This window comes from Myripristis murdjan, chromosome 15 (assembly GCF_902150065.1).
Source record: "Myripristis murdjan chromosome 15, fMyrMur1.1, whole genome shotgun sequence".
NCBI lineage: Eukaryota > Metazoa > Chordata > Actinopteri > Holocentriformes > Holocentridae > Myripristis > Myripristis murdjan.
This window is the reverse complement of record NC_043994.1, coordinates 27,826,199-27,846,947: the sequence shown is the minus strand read 5'-3', so window position 1 is coordinate 27,846,947 and position 20,749 is coordinate 27,826,199. Positions and strand designations below refer to the sequence as shown.

The 20,749-nt window shown below is 43.8% G+C and overlaps 1 protein-coding gene across 2 annotated transcripts in view; it reads right to left on the bottom strand.

Annotated features, from left to right (window-relative positions):
- The window catches only part of stk32c (serine/threonine kinase 32C), an 83,517-nt gene that overhangs the window by 39,458 nt on the left and 23,310 nt on the right, over positions 1-20,749 (bottom strand). The window lies entirely within an intron of this gene.

Below are 20,749 nucleotides of genomic sequence, written 5' to 3'. Positions count from 1 at the left end.
TATCAGTAACGAGTAATCAAAGAAATGACTGTTGCCCCCGTTACAACGCCGTTACCGTTACTGACAATAAAATGCGCCGTTACTTACTACTAATACTTATTATTATTATTATTTTATTATCCTATTCAAAAAAAATGTGCGTCTTGTGGAGAAAAAGCGGTGTGTCAATTTTCAGACCGGTCGGACTTTGCAGTTTTTCGTAACTTATCAACATGCATGGAGAATGAGCACAAATTACAAAAAACATATGTGTTCCCCGACGGCAGAGCAGATAGTATCTCCACCTGCCGTACAGAAAACCGGGGGTTCAATTCCCCACCTGGACAAGCTGGCATCACTACTTTAAACTGTAATGAATCACTTTTTCAAAGTAACGTGCCCAACACTGACAATGATAGATGAAATTTGACAGCAATGTCCACACTGCAACAGCAACGCAAAAATATGTGCATTAATAAGAGGATTTAAGAAAAGAAAAAAAAGTAATCATAAAAATTACTTTCCCCAGTAACTGAGTTACTCTTCTGCAGCTGTAACTGAGTAGTAATCAAAATTACTTTTTTACAGAAGTAATTAGTAATTCTAACTTATTAGTTTTGTGAGTAATTGGTCCCAACACTGATCACTGCAGAGGTGTAGAAGCCGAGTATCCCGGCACACGCTGCTCGACAAATCAAACACGCCCTCAAAAACAGCTGACACCGTTTCCATCAGGTGGTTAATGCAATCACCGCGACGACACCTGAGAGGTCGGCACGCGCGCGCCGACGCTAATGCGGTCCATTTTGGGAAAATGGCGGCGTGCTGCAGGAAACCGCTAACAAACAAAACGCCTCATGATTTATTCATTCAAAGTTGTGATTTTGTCAGGAAGTGGATGTGAAAGGTCGAGAGCGGGAGGACACCCCGGAGAGGTCAGAGTCATTATAGTCACATTACTGCCCAACCACAGTCATTACACTGATTATACATCTGCTGAGAGGCCTGCATTATGGACAAACAATAATGGAAAAAAAAAAAACAGCAGAGGATTTATTAACAAATTGACCTAAAGGTTATTTTCATCTTTATAAAAAATACCACACAATATGGATAAATACAATTAATGATAGACATTTAAAGCCATCTGTGCTCGGTGATTGCTTTCTTTGTTGTTGTTGTTTGTTTTTTAAAGGTCAGATGCTTGTGCGTTTTAAATTTATCGGACCAAAAGACAGCTAAAGTGGCCCTGCAGCATTCGCCAGGTCCTCCACGGGCACAAACCAGCAAAAAAAACAGCACGAAGCGCACCTCGGCTCACGGCACCGCTGACCCGGCCCGAGCCAGCGGACGCCGCCAGTGAAAATCCTGATAATCCTTGACACCAAAATTGCACCGCGCCGCTTGATCGCCGCTGACACGCCACCAACTGCGCCTCTCCTCCCGCTCCGGCACAGCCAAGCTCACAGCGAGTCACAGAAAACGCCAGGCGGGGTGGAGGTCACGGACGTGCAACATTCACAAGTGGGACAAAACCTGACAAAAATGCCTCCTGACCGGCGCAGCCATGTATGCATGACTGAAATTTCCCTGGTTAGCCCCCTAAATATATTACTGACTGCCTAAAAATGCACAAAAAAAAAAAAAAGAAATTAGTGCAGTGATTAACACATTTCAGCTGGTACAAGTTCTTCAACCCTAACTAGATGCAGTGAGTAGCTTCTCATCTCTTTAACAGCCATGTTGGAGGATAAATCCTGTGGTTGTGGAAAAGATGCTCCTCTGTTTCAGAAAGGTTCAAATTATTGGCCTGCATCAAGCACAGAAAACAACTAAGGAGGCTGCTGGAACCACTAAAATTTGGGTTCATGTCAAACACATGATTAAAACCTGGAAGGACAGTGGTGGACCATCGTCTTCGAGGAGGAAATGTGGTCGGAGGAAAAATCTTGGATGAGATCACTTCAACGTTTTGGTGAAATCAAATTGTAAGAAAAAAAATCAACAACTCACGGCTCTGTTTAATGATAAAGTAAGAGCATTTTCGTACTGAAGTGGTCAGGACTAAAAGGTTGTGTTTAGTCTTAGTAATCGGAAAAAGGCTTCAATTTAATAATAATAATAATAAAGACTGGCCTCCGGGGCGATGGAAAAAGGTCACATGGCTTGATGTTCCAGGGTGACAGGTGCATCAGTGTCTACCGTACCGGCCTGTAGGGGGCAGTGTGATGATCTGGTGCTGCTTCAGGTGGTCATGTCAGTTCAATTCAATTCAATTTCAATTTTATTTATTTATATAGCCCAGAATCACAAATTACAAATGTGTCTCAAAGGGCTTTACAGGAAATACAACATCCTCTGTCCTTGGACCCTCACATCGGATGAGGAACAACTCCCTAAAAAAAACCCTTTAACAGAAACCTCAGGGGAGCAACAGAGGAGGGATCCCTCCCCAGGACGGACAGACGTGCAACAGATGTTGTAGACACAGAAAACAAACAATAAAAGATATATATGTATAATGCAAAGGCACTAAGGTAAAAAAAAAAAAGAAGAAGAAGAAGAAGAAGAAGAAAAGAGGTTCAGCAGTGTGATGAGGTTTCTCCATCAATGGATGTTTCCTCTCCTGATGGCACGGGCATTTTCCAACATGACAAGGATTCATCGGGCTTTAATTGTGAAAGATTATTTCAGGGAGCATCGTTTTAGAAAATAAAGGTTGTGACTTTGCATAAGTTTATCGAAACAATGCCATGGCGAATGCATGCCATAATCAAAGCCGAAGACCGTCCAACACATTATGACTTTTTTTTTTTTTTTTTTTCTTGGGCTGAGCAGTGTATTTTTGACAATTTTAACAATCATTTGGATTTAATCCCTCTGAGAAAGCAACACGCCTTATTTTCCAGTTTGTCTGTGACGCGGAAATGTTTAAACCAGTTCCAACTCAAACCTCTTTACCGCCCGTTTTGCGAAAATGAAAGTACAAGTTCCTAGTTATTCACCCGAATGTTTTGTTTACCCTTTATTTTTCCACTGCAGGGCTGTGTTGTTGTTTAACTACGGCACGCAGGCTGCCATCACGGGAACAGTTCTGCCATAAGATAAACAGCATTTGGGTGAAAAACCCAAAACTTTGACAGTATGACTCCGTAAGTGCAGTTTGACTCAGTTTTCAGCTCTTTCCGCTCGATGCTTAAAAAAATCAACAGTGCCAAAAGCTTCTCTTTGCACACAGTCACATACTGAATACACAAAGCAGGGAAATGGCAATATTATGTTATTCCATTGTTTATGACCAGACTTCAAACCAGCACTTTAATATTTAAGATCAAAGCAGATCAGATCAAATATTCATCAAATAGTAAACCTACTCCAACTTCCCCAAGGCATTTTTCAAGCATGTTTCAGTCCGCAGGAAGGAGGATGAAGAGGACTGCAATTTTTTTTTTTTTTATTATTAGAAACAAAAAGAGCTGTGTAGCAAAAAACAGGAAACTTGAAATGAGTTATCTTCAGGTGGAACCATCTGCCAAATTCAAGATGGTGTTGCTAGATTAAAAAGAAAACTGTAAAAAAAAAAAAAAAAAAAAAAAAAATTGCAAATGCATTTGGACACATGAAATGTTCCCATTCCATTGGCAGATTTTGACTTTTGTCTCAATTCTCATTCGAAATAAGACAAATCTTACGGAAATACAAAGTTAAATGAGGTATTACACTGGGAGCTTTTTTTTTTTTTTTTTTTTTTTTGCAAAGTGACAGGAGGAAATCTATTACTTTGTAAAACGTTGCGTCTACTTAATTGCGCTCATGGTTTCCCTCGGAGCACGGAGCTCAAACAAGCGGCAGGTCTGACTGTTTCCTCTGTCTGGATCTCTTTCAAGAGCAGATTTTCCCTGTCAGCTCCATTACAGCCTCGCTCATCACGCCGCGAATTTGTCAAACCGCTCCTCCTCATTCATGAAGCGGTGAGTAACATGAGGGGAGACAGCGTGGACGGGAAGCCCGCAACCCCAGTGGCTTCACATCTGATTCCTCATGTAAAAAAAAAAAATATAGAAATATGTATTATTTCCAATATTGCTGTTATTATCCTGCGTTTCCATGAGCAGTTTTAGTGTCGCATGGCCTAAATAATGCTTGCGAGGCTTTCCTTTTTCCACTAAACCAATGCTGGTTTAGGGAACAAACACACACACACACACACACACATCACATTACATCACATGGACAGGGGCTCTCAGCATCATGACTGTGCGGCTCCAGGCCCTCCCCTCTCCCCTGTCACCCTGCTTGAGCTCAAAACAGACCCACTTTCTCCCGTTTGCTCTCCGCCAGGCCACGCTCTACCATCTGCACTGCGCTATAAGTTTCATGATGTAAAAAAAAAACAAAAAAAAAACCCCACTTTGCTAAAGTCCTGACGGCCTTCCACCCACGGTCATCCTCCTCTTGGTGTTGAGGCAGAAGAACACTGTAAGTAGGCTACCGCGTCTTCATGAATTAGCCCGTCAGCTGCTTAATTAGGTTAAAACGCACAGACAGCGCTATGAGGCACAGGTAAGAGAAAATATAAAGAGGCAGGCAGAACAGAATCTGCAATGAAAACTCAACAGCAGAATTCTGTTTTTTTATTTTGTCAGCTGTTTTGTCATTTCAGCGCTCTTGAGCTCAGAAATAATCTGAAATAATCCCCTAATGCCTCGGTTCAAATGCTTTAGGGGGAGCCAGAGGTGGTCCGACAGTGACTCAGCGATTCAAGCGGTAAATTATGAGCAAACGGCGATGACTTGTTTTTTCATTCCATGTTTTTCAGGATCGCGGACGGTCAAGCAGGTAGCTACCGATCTCGCTCGCTTTCCACCGTATGACGTCAGGCAACAAGTGCGCCACCGTCTGGCTGCTTTTGTCCTTGCTCTTTCGTCACAATGTCTAAAAACTGAATAGAAAAAAATACAAGCCACTATTTTCTTTTGCTTTCCAGTTAATTTTTATTACAAGGACAATAAGCAAGGGGCTGACTTTTATTCCATATATGCTTTGTTTATTTGGTTTGAGATGATCAGCACAAGCTCGTGCCTTTGCTATGAAGTCTGGAAACAAGACATAAGATAAGATAAGATAAGATAAGATAAGATATTCCTTTATTAGTCCCACAGTGGGGAAATTTCAAGCATTACAGTAGCAAAGTGGATAGCAAAATATGAAGCAAATTTACAGTATAAACAGATAATAAATAGCAGCAAGCGATATAAACACTATAAACAAGGAATATAGAAAAAATAGAAATATGATAATGATGATGATGTAAAGATAACAATGAAAACGCGCGGCGAGCATAATGTCAAGAGGCTAAACTCGATAACTTAAAATAAGGCTCTTAGATTGTATTTTTAGCTGGTCAGAGCCATGTGCTTCATGATATTAGCTCCCTCCTCTCTTACTTTGCCCTTAATGCCCTTACTTACTACTTTAATGCTAAAACTATAAGCTGCGTTTTTTCTTTCTTTTTTTGTTCTTATCAGTTATTTTGGACATGATTATCCCATTTATTTCTACCAGATTCATGTTTTGCTGATTATTTAATGCTGTTGTGCTTTTGATTGCAACTGTTTTTTTTCTCTTTCTCTTCTGATTGTGGAATAATGGCTCATTACTTGCATTGTTCTATTGTGCACAGCTCCTCTTTATCAAACGGCTCCGGCTGTTTGCTGCAGGATCTAAAACCCAGACATCGCCAGCCATCAGATATATCCACCTGTCAGTCAGCTCCCACATCTCTCCCCATCTTATCACGGATCCCCATGGGTCGGTCAGAGGAGAGAAATGATGACTTTTAAAAAAGACTTTATTCATATATTCAGAGAGGACATTAGCAATTCAATGCATTAGAGCAGTTTAGTGTTTGAAGAAAAGGCAACAATTTTGAGGCGGGAGGTGTGAGACAGAATGCTTTGCACGTCCATTTGCATAAGAATGGAGACTTTTACCTGGACTGAACTGAGCTGAGACGGGAGACTCAGCCCGTCCTGGCTGAGGACTGAGGCTGCGACAGAGCGGCGGCTCCCGGGAGCCTCTGCGAGCGGTAACGGACGCTAAACTGTCCCTAATTAATTCTGAAGCATGATCTGTGAAATGCGAATAGTCAGCACGGTCCGCGGTGCTATTGTACCGCTGGCCGGGCTCTCATTGTTAAATACTCGTTTAGAAACACCTGCTAATCAGACCCACTTCCGAAATTTGGGACAGAGGAAGGTCACTTTGCTTTGGAAAAGGCAGGGTGGTAGCCGCGCGCCAACCCGAGCGCCGTGCCAGATCTCCTCTCCGGCTGCCCGATGCCATGTGCTGCGACTGGGGAAGAGCTGGCTAATAAACTGGCACATCCACCAGAGCGGGGAGCGTGCGCTGCCCAGCTCGCAGCCAGCACCGCGAGGGCCTCTTTTTTTTTTTGTTGTTTTCACTTGTTGGCCACGTGATCACTTGAGTTTGGTGATGCATGGGGCTGGCAGGGGTTCCCCCCCCCCCGAGGAGGCACGACAAAAATAAAGGCTCGAGCCGCTCGGGTTCGGCCGGTTGATGAGCTGGATATCAGCTTGTGTGCATCCATGCGAGTAAAACAACTCCTCGCTACCACTCAGGAGTGATTTACACCGAGGGCTCGAGTATCACCGAGTCAGGTGACGACAAATTCACTTCCGAAGGCGGCCGTCACAGCCCCACTGAACAGGAAATCCAAGCGGTTCCTGCGATTAATGAAAACAAACCCCGAGCGAGTCGCTGGGCTGGATCCAGGCTGGCTTCTTGGCTTAACGCTCGGCGGCTCCCAGCGGTGGGGAGGAGCGGCGGCGCTGGCCCGGGGTGAGACGCTGTCACCGCGTTGGCTGTAATCTCTGACCACCAGCTGCACATAGCACCTGTTTATCTCTGCTAAAGCGAGCTTCTCAGAGGTGGTTGGACAGACACACACAGGAAGACAGACAGAAATTCACACACGAATACACACACACACACACACACCGGGCCCAGGTGGGATCTATTGATTTCTTCCTGGACAGGGTTAGAAGTGCAGAGGCATTTGATGTGGATGAATCCTGAGGTGAGGCTGATGCATGTGGAGGGACGCTGCCGCTCTTGTCAGAAACCCCCTTCAGGAACTCTGCTGGACAAATTTAATAGTTTTGAACTCGGAGGCATCGCACTAACTATTTTTCCTCGCGACACAATCATTAGTAAATCAATGCTAAGAAAGGAGAGCGGCGCTAATAATGAGCGGCTTGGCAGGCTGCTTCCTGCAGTTAATCTGCATGGGGTCAGCCAGGAGCGGCTGGCAGGCGGAGAAGCACGTTCCCGCGATTGAACAACACATTAAAAACGGCCACAAATCTAAATAAAGCCGCGAGTTATTCACACATACGTTTTAAAAACTTTTGAGGATCCCTAATGAGGCGATTCTAGCCGCAATTACAGAATAACAATGGTGGGTCTTTCATGCTTTGTGATGGGAGCAGCTACTTATGTAAACTCCTCTTTAAAAGCAACAGCAATTACCATGCCCATTATCTTCCAGCCAAAGCCTTATGTCCCCTCTCCGCACAGCCTCACACTGGCTGTCAGGGTGCTACGTACCTCTGCAGCACTAATGGAATATCAATTCTTAATTGGACCTCAAAATGTGACAAATCCTGCACATGACTGACAGTTCAAATGAGACGTGCATGCACGAGGGAGACGGTGCCGCGCCAGGCAGCGCAGAAATTACAACGTTATATTCATTTGACCAATATAGTCTGTCATTCAAACGCAAACTGGGAAGAGCCTATAGCAGCGGAGAGATACAGTGGAATGAAGAAATATTGGTATCTTTGGTAAAAAAAAAAAAAAAAAAAAAATGAGGCAAAGAGGTTGATATTATTTCTCAAGGTAGCAGCTGTAATGTGCTCAGTCGGTTTTGAAAATGATAGTTCAGTCAAAGAAGAAAAAAGCATTTCTCTTCTGTGATGGCGGCCGTCACAGTCGCCGGCTTTCCTTGTTGTAAAACTTAAGTCTCCGCAAACTTTCTGTTTGGAAAAATCCCGCTGAGGTTCAGCGTGACCCGTCGGCCGGCGTGACCCATCTAGATCATGAGACTAATTACATATTCCTCTAAGATGGTCTGTCAGGCTTCAGCTGCAGCCTTTTCACTCGACTGCTGGATGGTGTTAATTCTGGAGGTCACTGGATTAATGAATCCGCAGGGTGTTGTACCATTCACAATCAGAAAATTATTCATCATCTCGATGTACAGGAATTCTTTATTTAGTTGAAAGAGCAGAGAGTGTGAGGTTTTGGCGATGCAGTGGTTTCTGAAGGTGAATCGTTAGAGGAAAGAAAAGCACTTTGAAAACACCACGCTTTCAGGTCATGCAGGTGATTTTTTTTTTACGCGTCTAATTGAGCCCAAGAGATTCTTTCGCCTTCAATTTTATTGAAACTTTTTCTGGACTTGGGGCGCCAAATACTCCCAATGCAGAAATAAGGTCTGAGGTATTAAGGTAGGAGCTCAGTCCAGAGATGAACAGCGTCTCCAATATCTCTTTTAGGGACTGAAAAATACCCCCGTATGGAGGTTTGTGCTGCCACATTCATCAGACTGGGCAAAGAAAAAAAAAGCAGGGAAAAAAAAAAAAAAAACTGAGCAGAGGAAAGTAAGAATGACAGGCCCTTATGGAAGGAGCTCAAAATATGCTCAAAATAGAAAACTAGGAAATCACCAGCCATCAGTGAGGAGACACGAAACCCAAGCTAGCACCAAAATCTCCGGCGTGGCATTTACATGATGCGTTTAAGCATTTATGCTGCAGAAACTGAACCTGAAATTTCGGCAGTGGCCTAAACCAGGATGTCGGGACCCGCGGGGGTTTGCATAATCATTCTGGGGATCTCACAAGGTGATTTATGGAATCTAGACTACATTTTTATTGCTCCGTTTTAGACTCATAGTTTTGACAAATGCCTCTTCTTCCCATGTGAAATAATGAAGATTTGCTGCCTCCAGGCTTCGTCCTGGAACTAACAACAAAGGTAAAGTAACCCGATAATGGTGTCCGAGTGCACCGTTTTGTGCACTTATCCCCACAACAAGGGGTCAGGAGCAGGTATGTGATGGAAAATAAGCCCATCTAAATTCATTTTACCTGCCTTTTTGATTTTAGAATACCTGCTGGCTTCAACAAATCTTTAAGGAATAATTTCAAATTAGATAGATAGATAGATACTTTACTTAAATTTGCAGTTTTTCAGCAGTATCCACAGATTACAAGATTAAATAAATAAAAAAATAAAGAATAAGATCTAAGTACAACACACTAGAGATCTAGGTACAACAGTGTGCGAAAAACAATGTGCAAAAAACCGTGTGCATAGGTGTATAAAATGTGCATAGATGTAGGTCAATGTGCAAATTTAGATCATTATTATTAGATTAAATTATACCTCAACATAAGCAGCATTAAACTAAGTTGCATAAGAATGGGTCTTTTAAGAGAAAAATACAATGTTTTTCTGAAAATATAACTGATGTTAGTCTATATTGTCTGCAAGTCAACACTTTGCGACTTGTTTTGCTCGATTAGGCATCACTTTCTTGACCACTGGGTTATGGGATGGACTCTCCTGCCACGTGGCCACTGTGCACGCACTTTCATCACTGCAAAAACGCAAAATCTTACCAAGATTATTTGTCTTATTTCAAGTCAAAAATGTCTCATTTCTAGTCAAAATATCTCAAATAAGACATGATCACCTCAGAAGTAACTTGTTTCAAGTGAAAATTTGCTTGTTTCATTGGCAAAATTTGCCAGTGGAAAAAGTGAAAATTGACTTGAAATAAGTGAAAATTAGCTAGAAACAAGAAACAAATTTTGCCAATGAAACAAGCAAATTTTCACTTGTTTCAAGCAAATTTTCACTTGAAACAAGAGACAATTGTCTAAAAACAAGTTACTTCTGAGGTGATCATGTCTTATTTTAAGTGTAATGAGATATTTTGACTAGGAATAAGACATTTTTGACTTGAAATAAGACAAATAATCTTGGTAAGATTTTGACTTTTTGCAGTGCATGGAGTTACTAAGGTCTCAGATCATGAAATCATCTGGTTCCTGTAAGCAAACAGCGCCGGCTTCCCTTTGGCTAACCTCTCTGTCCTCAGGTTCCCGGCCTCTCTGCAGGTTATTCTTAATAAAGCTACAATCCCACCGTCTGCAGCTGTAAATCTTTCAAATGCTAGAAATGACTGCTATCAGTCTCGAGCCCCAGACCTCCGCCTCTGCCTCGAGCGCTCCGCTCTCCGCCCGGGCCTCCGTCCATTTAATCTCAATGTTGCGCACCCCCTTTAACACATGCACTTATTAAATGCTTATTAGCTGAACATATCACTTTCACAGGAAAAAAAAAAAGCTCTTTCATGCGGCGCTTCAAAGCGAAGCCTCGCTGTTGATCCCCGGGTCGGCTGCGTGATGTTTACCTTTTTATACCCGACCTGCCTTCCCCACCTCCTCCTCCACCTCCTCCACCTCTCTCCGCTGTTCTGCTATAGTTAGCAGCCCTATCAATTGTTGTCGGAGGGCCTGAAGCTCCTGGGACATTATGGCTTGCAGAGAGGAGAAAAAGGTTGGGTGTTAAATTTAGTGGACTCAGTCAGGAAGCAGCAGATTTTCTGTTTTCTAGGTCAGGTAAGTGCCAAGTCGACCAGAAGCTTCTGGCTGAGACACATGGGGAAACACAAACAGATAGAAGACCACTGCCTGAGGGGGAGGGAGACAGAGAGAGAGAGAGAGAGAGAGAGAGAGAGGGGAGGGGGGCACTTGTTTTTTGAGCTCTATAATGTTTCAGCAGAAATATATATGCTCGGTGCTGACATCCATCGTTCTCTCAGATTAGGTGTCAGCTGTGTGTGTGTGTGTGTGTGTGTGTTTGTTGCCGGTATGATGCCCTAACACTTGTCCTGTGCAGGCAGTGATTGAAACCGAGTTGTGTAAGCACAGGATTGCCTGACATGCACAGTCCTGCCAGTGCTGCATTTGGGCAAGAGTGGGTTGAGAGCGGCAAGCAAGGCAAATACACTTTCAGGGTCTGATGAACATGTCATCCAGGGAGAGGAAGGAATAATTTGCTCTTTCATTTGGTTCATTCCACTGGATGTCTTCTGCTCCACGGCAGCTGCTGTCAGCCTGGAGGAAATGAAAGTGTTTACTGAGCTCGGGCGGCCATTTGCAGAGCTCCAGGACACACTATTAAGGCAGGCGCGGCCATTAATAACCAAAGTCATAGATCAGACCGTCCGCGAGACTAAGATGTGCAAAAAAGTGAAGCTCTGTGGAGGAGGAAATCATTCTCCACTGTGCCTCTACCGCAGACGCAGAGGCGTTTTTCTGCATCGGAATGGGCATCAAAACAAGTGTTAAAGGTCCAGGAGCTCTGGTGCAGTCTCACGTTACACACTGACACACACATGGTGCAAGGACACCAGGACCTCACACACAGTACAAAGGGACAGTGCAGGGAAACAGACTGCGCATGGTGATACAGATATATATATATATATATTTATATAGATTCAACCTGCTGTTTCCCCTAACGGCTCACAGAAAACCCTCCATGGACAAAAAACTGTTTGCCACCCCAACATGGTCGGGCTATTTACCTTCATCGCGTCGTGTTTGTTTCCTCCAACAACCGGAGAGTGTGTCAGTTTTTGAAGAGGCTTGTTTTCCGAAAATGATGCAGGGATGTTTTTGTCTCCGAGGACAAAACCTCAACAGGCCGAGCAGTGGTTCCAATTTACAACCCGAAAATCGAGGATCACATGGGGAAACGTCCCGTAATTGTCTGTTGATTTGATCTGTTGTTCTGCATGCATGCAAAAAAAAAAAACGTCTATCAGACAGAAAGGTGGGACATATTGCAGGTAAAGCAGCCTTTTGAACATTGTGCTGCATGTCTGGAAGACTAGAGCAGTTGCATTGTGGCTTGAATGCATGCAACTGATATAAAAATCCAGAGAGGCCCTCTGGGAAGAGACATAAAGTGCAGAAAATTGCTTTAAAAGCACCAACATATAAACAAGCTTGCCGTGAGAGTGCGCTTGCCTTCAAATTACATAAAATACACAGAGAGACTTTGAAGTCACTGAGGTATGAAGTGTGGGAAAATAAGGATGGCATAATGAGGATTATTATTATTTGCCTCGCAGACGTAGAAGGAGGCACAAGACGAGCGCATTCACTCTGTGTTTACTTAGAGGTGTTACAGCATGTCGGGCTTAAAGTTGTAACCTCTCATGCATATTAATCGACTCGACGGCATTGCAGACTGTTACTGGATACTGGATAGCACGTCCTGTAAGATCACGCTTGAAAAAAAAATGCATGCCGTTTGATTCGTCTGGGCGCTCTGGGCTGGCAGAAACTATATTTGATCTCTCGTTTTAAAATTAGAACATCATATGAATCTTGGAGAATGAAAACGGAGCGTTATCACCATATTTAATGTTTCCATTTTCTGGCCGCCTTGCAGCTCTGTCTCTTTGTCTTGGATGTGTGTCGCTCTATTAACCCTCTGGTGAGAAACGCCACCAAATTTAAGGATTCACATGCCTGCAGCCTCTGACCAAACACGACTTTGAGTATTAACAACTCTGAGATGCAGAAATGTTGCTTCCATCTGTGGTGGCTCGTGCTCGTCACAGGGAGCTGCTTGCAGTGTCGGTGATGTGGCTAGGGTGGCCATACGTCCGGATTTAGGCCGGACAGTCCGGAATTTAAATGCCTTGTCCGGCGTCCGGCGCAGCCTCATGCCGGACGCTTATTTGTCCTCCTTTTTGGAGTTGCACTTGAACGCAACGCTGCATATCATCCAGTGGTGTAAGACAGGCCCGGACTGTACATCGGGAGAACCGGGAGATTTTTCCTTTTCGTCATAGACTTTAAAATTACAATCCAAAAAGTGCATTCATTGGATGCGCGTTAGTTTTTTGTCCTCCTGTGCTGCTGTGTGCTCATGTGCACACTGGCTTAGCTTGTCTATTCATAGAAGAGGTATCACTTCGGCTTATTTTTCAATCTATGTTATCACATGCATACTAGGCTACTGCTCATTCATTGGTAGCTGAATTGTTAGGTCTGTTTGATAAGCAAATTACATTTTTTAAATAATAATAATAATTTAACATATTGTTAAATAAAAAAAAAAGCCAGAATGATGCAGGTCAAAGACTAAAAAATGACTATTGACTAAAACTAGACTAAAATACTTTGGATTTTCTTCGACTAAAACTAGACTAAAATACTTTGGATTTTCTTCGACTAAAACTAGACTGAAATGCCAAGACTTTTCGTCGACTAAAATGTGACTAAACAAAAAAGAATGCAAGTTGACTAAATATGACTAAAACTAGTCATTTGACACAAGACTAAGACTAAAGCTAAATTGAATTTAACACTGGTATCCCCCCCACCCCCCCCACCTTTCCTCAATAAATGCCGCAAAGTGTCCTCCTTTTTGGTGTTGTGGAAATGGCCACCCTAGATGTGGCCGTTTATGCTTCATCTGCCGCCGTGGCGTTTTAATACCTGACAATGCAAATGCAAAAATGTCTTCCAAGTCTGTGAAACACGTACGTCAAAGGCTCTGATCTATCGTGTCACAGCGATGTACAGCCTCGGGCGGCCGCATCGATGATGAATAGGAGCCCGAGTTTCTGTATTGGTGTAATTTTTATCTGAACTTTTACATCCACAAATGAGCTTCACATTATCACGGTTCTGTATCAGCTTTTTTTAATCAGAAAATGTAACCGTATCCCAAGATAAATCACCCCGGTTACTGTCACAGCTCTCCAATTCATTCTCCACGGAGCGGCGTGCACACATCAAAGACCTGGAGGTGGAACAAAACTCGCCTGTTTCTGGCTTAGACAGGCAGTAAAGTTCAGTAATAACATATCTGAAATCTAAAAATCCAGGCTTACACCCTGGGGGGGAAAGACGCAACAAATAAACCCAAAATATCTGAAGCAACGCCGCAATCATCATTAGATGTAACTGGTATTAAAATGTGCGGCTGTGTTTATGCGCGGCGATTTGCAGAGTCTGCTTTGGCGGCGTTGGAAGACGAGGCATGAGGATGCAAACGCCGGCGAGGAATGAATATTTAGAGGTCACGGCGGCTTTCTGGCCCACAGCGACTGCTGCCATCATCACTTCTTTCCGTTTCAAATATTTTTGGGTTAGCAGGAATGTTAATATTAACGCCTCCGAACACCCTGTTTCTGCTGAGCTTGAAAAACCACTCAACAATTTATCAAGCTAACCGTCGCTGGTTTTGCTGTTAATTATTTGGTTTTGCTCTTCCCTTGTGAAGAATGATAGAGCGGATGTAATGAAGTGACTACAGCGACATGGAAGAGCACAGGGCGTTTTAGGATCATTAACAATTAACCCCTTAAAATCTGATTTCCCTTAAATTTCCCCTTAAGTAGCTTCAAAGTTCAAAAATTCATTCATTCATTAATTCATTAATAAATATATGAAGAGTTCATTTGCAAAAACAGATATCTCCATTTGAATTTATTAAACCTTTTTAAACTTTTTTGAATTTTATTAAAATTTACTATATATTTATTTCTATTTTTTATATGGCATAATGTTTATTATCCTAAATCATGCTTTGTGTGTGTGTGTGTGTGTGTATGTGTGTGTGTACTCCAAGAAGTATCAGTGAAAAAGGTGTATTCATTTTAAGAATGGCTTTTATCTGTTTTTGCAAATGAACTCTTCATATACATATACACATATTTTGTGCCTGATGGTTGCAACACTTCACCAAAGCTGCTTATATTGTGAAGTGGATTGTGAAATATCTCGAGCATCATTCTATACACATTTCCCTGTAACGGAGCAGGACATATTTGGTATCAGCGGAGACCGTAGGATCTCCACTTGAATTTAAAACAAAGTTCTGTGGATTTGAACAAAGCTTGGCCGTGCGGCATGCATTTGTAATGACCAACTCCCTGATGGGGCCCGCAGAGTTGAAAATGTACTTTAAAGGAGAAATCTGAGACAAAAAAAAAAAAAAAAAAAAAAAAGGGTTGTGTTTAAACAGCTGTCTTCGTCCTGAAGCTTAAACAGTTTTATCCGCGCGCCCCCCCCGGTCTTTTATTGCCGTTGCAGTGGAAACTTAGAAGCGCTGAGCAGTTGAGGAACAACACGTTTTCTGGGCTAATAGGTTGCCGAGGGCGACGCTGCGGCCGGGCTGCAGCACCGCTCTGCTCCACAAAACCAACTTTCATCCGAGCTCTTCACACCTGCGGCAGGGGGACAAACAGGGGGGCGGGGGGGGGGGGCTCATAACCAAGCCCAGCCTTTAGCTGTCAGCCTTTTCAAGGCAAGATGAGTCTCTGTGTGCTGCCTGGCAGCCCTGTGGCGCTAACCGATGGAGAAAACGCTAACAAAGGCTTCATCATCTCCTGACCTTTACACAGACGTGGGCACTTTCCCCCGATGTGGCCAGAGCCTCCATCCTGTCCCCTCGCTGTCTCATTCTCCCTCTGTCCTGCTTTTTTTTTTGGCCACTTTGTCCCCGCCCCCCCATTACATCGTGCACTAATGAGGGTTCGTCCTCGCTCTGATCGGGACGGGACCCTCAGACCCGCAGAAACCTCCAGCTGCGCCTCCGCGTTCACCTCTGACCTTCCCCGTCTCCGTCTACCCGCCTCCCCCGGCGCTCTCGCCTCTCCGCAGAGACGCTTCGCCGTCTATCCGACCGCTGGCATTAAGGAGCTGTCACTAAAGCCGCCGTCAGCGCCTGTGACTGTCACTTCAACCCTTGGGTGTCAACCCTCCCAGCCCTCATCGCGCTGCTCTCCCAGGTCTTAATGAGCCCCGCGGCATCACGGCAGAGAGGGAGAGAGTGGGATGCATGGATGGGGGGGGGAAAACACAGAGGGAGAGAGAGAGAGAGAGAGCAACAGGGGAGAAGGCAATTATCCATAGTCTGGCGCTGTATATAGGTCATCCACCCCTGTACCGGGCATGCTACAAATGAGCTATACGCTACTTCCTTCCTGCAGCGCCATAATCACACCTACCTCACATCCCTCTGCAGCTCTCAGGCCGGAGGACAGCTGCCTCCATCACATCACCGGCGGCACGAGACAGACAGGCGGCGCAGCACTCACAGGACAAATTGGCAAGGCATTGATGCTCCATTTTGATGTGTGTTTCTTCATCGTGATAGATTTCTGTCCTGTCTTCTCAATAAAGTATATTTTAGCGAGCGAGCGACGGAGAGGCGGGGAGACAGAGAGACACTTTTGCTGATATATTGGAAGGAGAAGAGACAGTGAGGAATGGAGAGGATGAAAAGGAGCTGCGCTGCAAAATGCCTCGTATTAAAGGTCTTTTAGTCGCATATTTAGCTTTCAAATCTTGTTTCTCCTCAAATGGGGTAAAAAATCTTCCGCTGGGATGAGATAATCCCACTTGTTTCCAGTGCTAATCATCTTGTTTCTAGACTTTTCTCGAAGGAAGTGTCATTTTTTCCTGATCTGCCTTATTCTGCCTCGTTTCAATAGAAAAAAGAAAAGTCCTGAAACAAGTGAAGCTGCATCGGAAAACCAGTGGGATTATCTCGTCCCACCGGCAGACTGTTTCACTGCTTTGAAGAAAAACACGATTTTTAAGACTGAATATGAGACCAAATGCCCTGTTCAGGTGGAGATTTTCTGCAGTGTACCTGTGTGGATATATCACAAGGAGGAGAGAGAGAGAGAGAGAGAGAGAGAGAGAGAGAGAGAACAAAACACCATGTAAGAGGGGGGAGGAGGACTCTTGTGTTGACATATTAAAGGAAACGGCAGAGCGGGAGTAAAGGCCCCGACACACCAAAAAGACATCAAAAAAACTGGCGGTGACAGAGGCTGACTGTTGTGTCGCCTCACGTCGCCCGTGTCGGGAACAAAAAGTTGCACTTGAACACACCGCGAAGACTACAAACAGAGGCCAACGAGCACGTACCATCCTGTGCCTCGCCACACCAGCAGGGGGCGGTAGTCTGTGTGCATCGTTCCCAAAGGGAAAGCAGAAGGAGCCCGACCGTGAACAAAGCGGCGTTTGGTTACAGTTTTCACTCAGAAAGTTCGGTTGTGGAGGAAGAAAGGACGAAGCGAAGGTAAAAAAAAAAAAAATTCTGTTTTTCTTCTCGTGCACTGATTCGCTAAGCTCAACAGCCAATCAGAATGATCGCTCTCCGCTGCCGATTCAACACGCTCAATCGGCGAAAAAGCGTCCGCAGTGAAGTGAGAAGGGAGAGAGAGAGAGAGACAGAGAGAGACAGTTGCTGTGTCTCAAATCGCGCACTTCTGCACTTACACTTAGTATTTTGAGTGCATAAGTGCGTTCACAATGAAAATATTAACAAAATTACCCAGATGTACACTCAAAACGGTCAAACAGTCGGTCAAACAGTCGAGCGTGGAGCGATGGACACTTCTCACCCTCACGGCACCACTGACCGGAAGTAGCTACCTAAAAAAGCTGAGTTGACTTTTCATTTTACGACTGTTGATATGTCACTTTATTAAGTTTTAATTTTTTTTTCAGGCCAGAAAGTAACCACGTAGATTCCAAATATGTGGTCAGTTTGTCCAAATAACGTCTATTTTGAAAAATTGCTTCGACGTTTTCGGATAACTCTCAAGCTAGCGATTGTGCAAAGTACAGTCACTTCCGGTTGTTTACAAAAATAAAACTCTAATACCTTAGACGCAGTGGTGATGCTTTTATTATGAAGATAGGATGTGTACACGTCTACTTCTGGATAACTTTACCACCGAAAACCAAAGCCGGTCGCGGCTCCGGTCGGCATCAGGCGGGCCAGAGCAGGATCCACCTCCACGATGCTTCGCGGCCGACATCACAGCCTACTTCCCAGGGTACCTTTCGCTCCAGTTGAATTTCTGGATCAGCCACCGTTGCGGGAATTATTAAGCATGTTTTAGACCGTCTTCATGTTTATATCATGACGTTCTGATAAGTTTTTGTGCCTATAATTACCACCATAGATTCGGTTTAGCTGTTAACTGCATCCGAACAACGCCTGGAAATGCAAGTTTAGTTAGATGAGTTAGATAGGCATTTTGCATGATGTTTCCATAGCAACCATCAGCGCATCAGGTATGTTACATTGTAGCCATGTGTACAATTACTTTAATTGGGATAGTCTGTTGCAATTGAGGTGAGGTGTAACAATTATCTTAATTTTCTGCATCTTCACGAAGCCAAAATAAAATAAAATACATAAAACTACAGAATCAATGTTGTCCACCTTGAGAGCGTTGAAGCTGCTTATCGTTTTGTTTCATGCACAGGTGTTCACTGATAAACCTACTTCGGCATTTTACGCTGCATCACTCCAATGCGCTTCGGGAAGCCTCGATAATAATGACGTAGGAATCCTCCGCAGGCTACACCGTCCCAATTCACTAAACTTTTAGTTCCGGTAAACTTGATATCGGCACCTACGTCGGACGCCTCCTACGTGGGCACCGTGGGCTGTGACCTAGTAGTCATCTAGCCCTTCGAGTGAGACAAACCCAGAGGCTTATAGAGAAGACTGAAGGATGCCAGAGTCAGCCATGTTGGCACGCGGCTCTTCAGAGAGAGAGAGGAGGTTTCCTCTCCTTGGCCCGCGGCAGCCTCCCTGTTCTCAGCTCCCACTTAACACTCGGCCCCCCATTGTGGGAGGAAGGACGAGCCCCGCTGCATACACACTCTCTCACTTTCACAAGCGCACACACACACACACACACACACACATGGTCACACACATGCATCTATCTGCACCTCTCACCACAGAGCCTATTTTCCTGGAGCTCTGACAGAGTCTGCAATTTATGTGCTTCAAAGTGCTGCAGCATGGGGTAAATATCTCTCTGTCTCTCTCTCTCTCCACGTCTGTCTGTCTCTACCTGTCTCTCTCTCACAGTGCAATGCAGGGAAACCCCTAATGCACTCAACTTTTTTTGTTTTAAGAATATAAGAATACAAGTTGCTCACATCGGCTTAGGCTGACATACATCTTCATGACCTTGCTTCATTGTAAGAATCACAGCATGTCGTTTCAACCTGATGTAAGCTGTGTGAGGATGGGGGTTTATGGGTAAAAAAAAAAAAAAAAAAAAAAAAAGCATGGTAAACCTCTTCCAAGGTCGCAGCTGGAGGTTTTGTCACACCAAATGGATGCATTTGCAAACTCTGGCCCTCTGTGTGCTGAGCTCCACCCGCTGCAACGCCCCTCTGAGGCCAGCTGGCCCAAAAAGGTCATAACTTCTTCGCTGGCTCATGACCGACCTTCCCAACAACTTTCCTCCACTACTTTGTGAGGCATCCGGCTGAAGGGCCGAGCAGACAAACGGGGCGATCATGTAACGTCCCTGCTGGAGGATAATATCAACACACTGTCTTGATTTTCTTCGTTTTTGGCACGCAGAGGCCTGTGTTTCTCAAATGGACCATTACTGTGTCCGGCAGGCCCTAAACTAATGGTCCAAATTTTCACCGTGCAGTGAAAATAAAGTTTTGCATTTGATATCTGTAACTGCAAAAACGTGGTATCGCTGCTCAGTGCTTCTCTGACAATGACTTTTGTTCACACCGATGGCTGTGATATCCTGATGATCACCAAGCGGAGGTCAAGGTTTGCACCACTGCACTGCAAAAACTCAAGAATATTTGAATATTTGTCTTATTTATTCGTTTTATTTTATTATTTTATTTATTTTTATTTATTTATTTATTATTTTATTTATTATTTTATTATTTTATTTATTATTTTATTATTTATTATTTTATTTATTTATTTTTATTTATTTATTTATTTATTATTTTATTTATTATTTTATAATTTTATAATTTTATTTATTTTATTATTTATTTTATTATTATTTATTATTTATTATTATTTTATTATTTTATTTATTTGTCTTATTATCTGTCTTATTTCTAGTCAAAATATCTCATTACACTTAAAATAAGACATGATCACCTAAGAAATAACTTGTTTTTAGACAATTTTCACTTGTTTCAAGTGAATTTTCACTTGAAAATATGCTTGTTCCACTGGCAAATTTTGCCAATGAATTTTGCCAGATTTTGCCAGGCCTGCAGACAAACAGAAACACATAAACACACACACACACACACACACACACACACACACACACACACACCTGCAGAGGCCTTAGTGTGTTCTGACTGGTGCTCGTCAGTATTCAGAAGCAGTGTGAACGCGGGGCGAGGCCAAATAACGCAGACAGGATGACCTCCAAAAGGACAAACTTTATCCGGACGTATCTCCGAGCATCTGTCTGACTGTGTTCAGAGTGCTCGCGATGTGTGTGTGCAAGTGTGTATGTGTATGCGTGTGTGTGTGTGTGTGTGTGTGGCAGTGTTATAGATGTCACATGGCTATTAGGCCGGCTGTCAGACAGGGATTGTGTCCATATCCACAGTTGTGACAGCAGCCTCTTGGACGCTGCAGCCAGCCGCCGTGGTCCGGCTGCACAAACCTCGAGCTCGTGGCTGAAATAAAAACGATATCTGATCCGTTTTGATTCAGCGTCACAAAGCTGCCCCTCTTCCCTTCCCATTCATCCTCCCTGTCGTCGGCACCCAGTTAGCAAAGTTGAAGATATTAGGGCTTATTTTCCCTGCCTCGAATTTCCTGC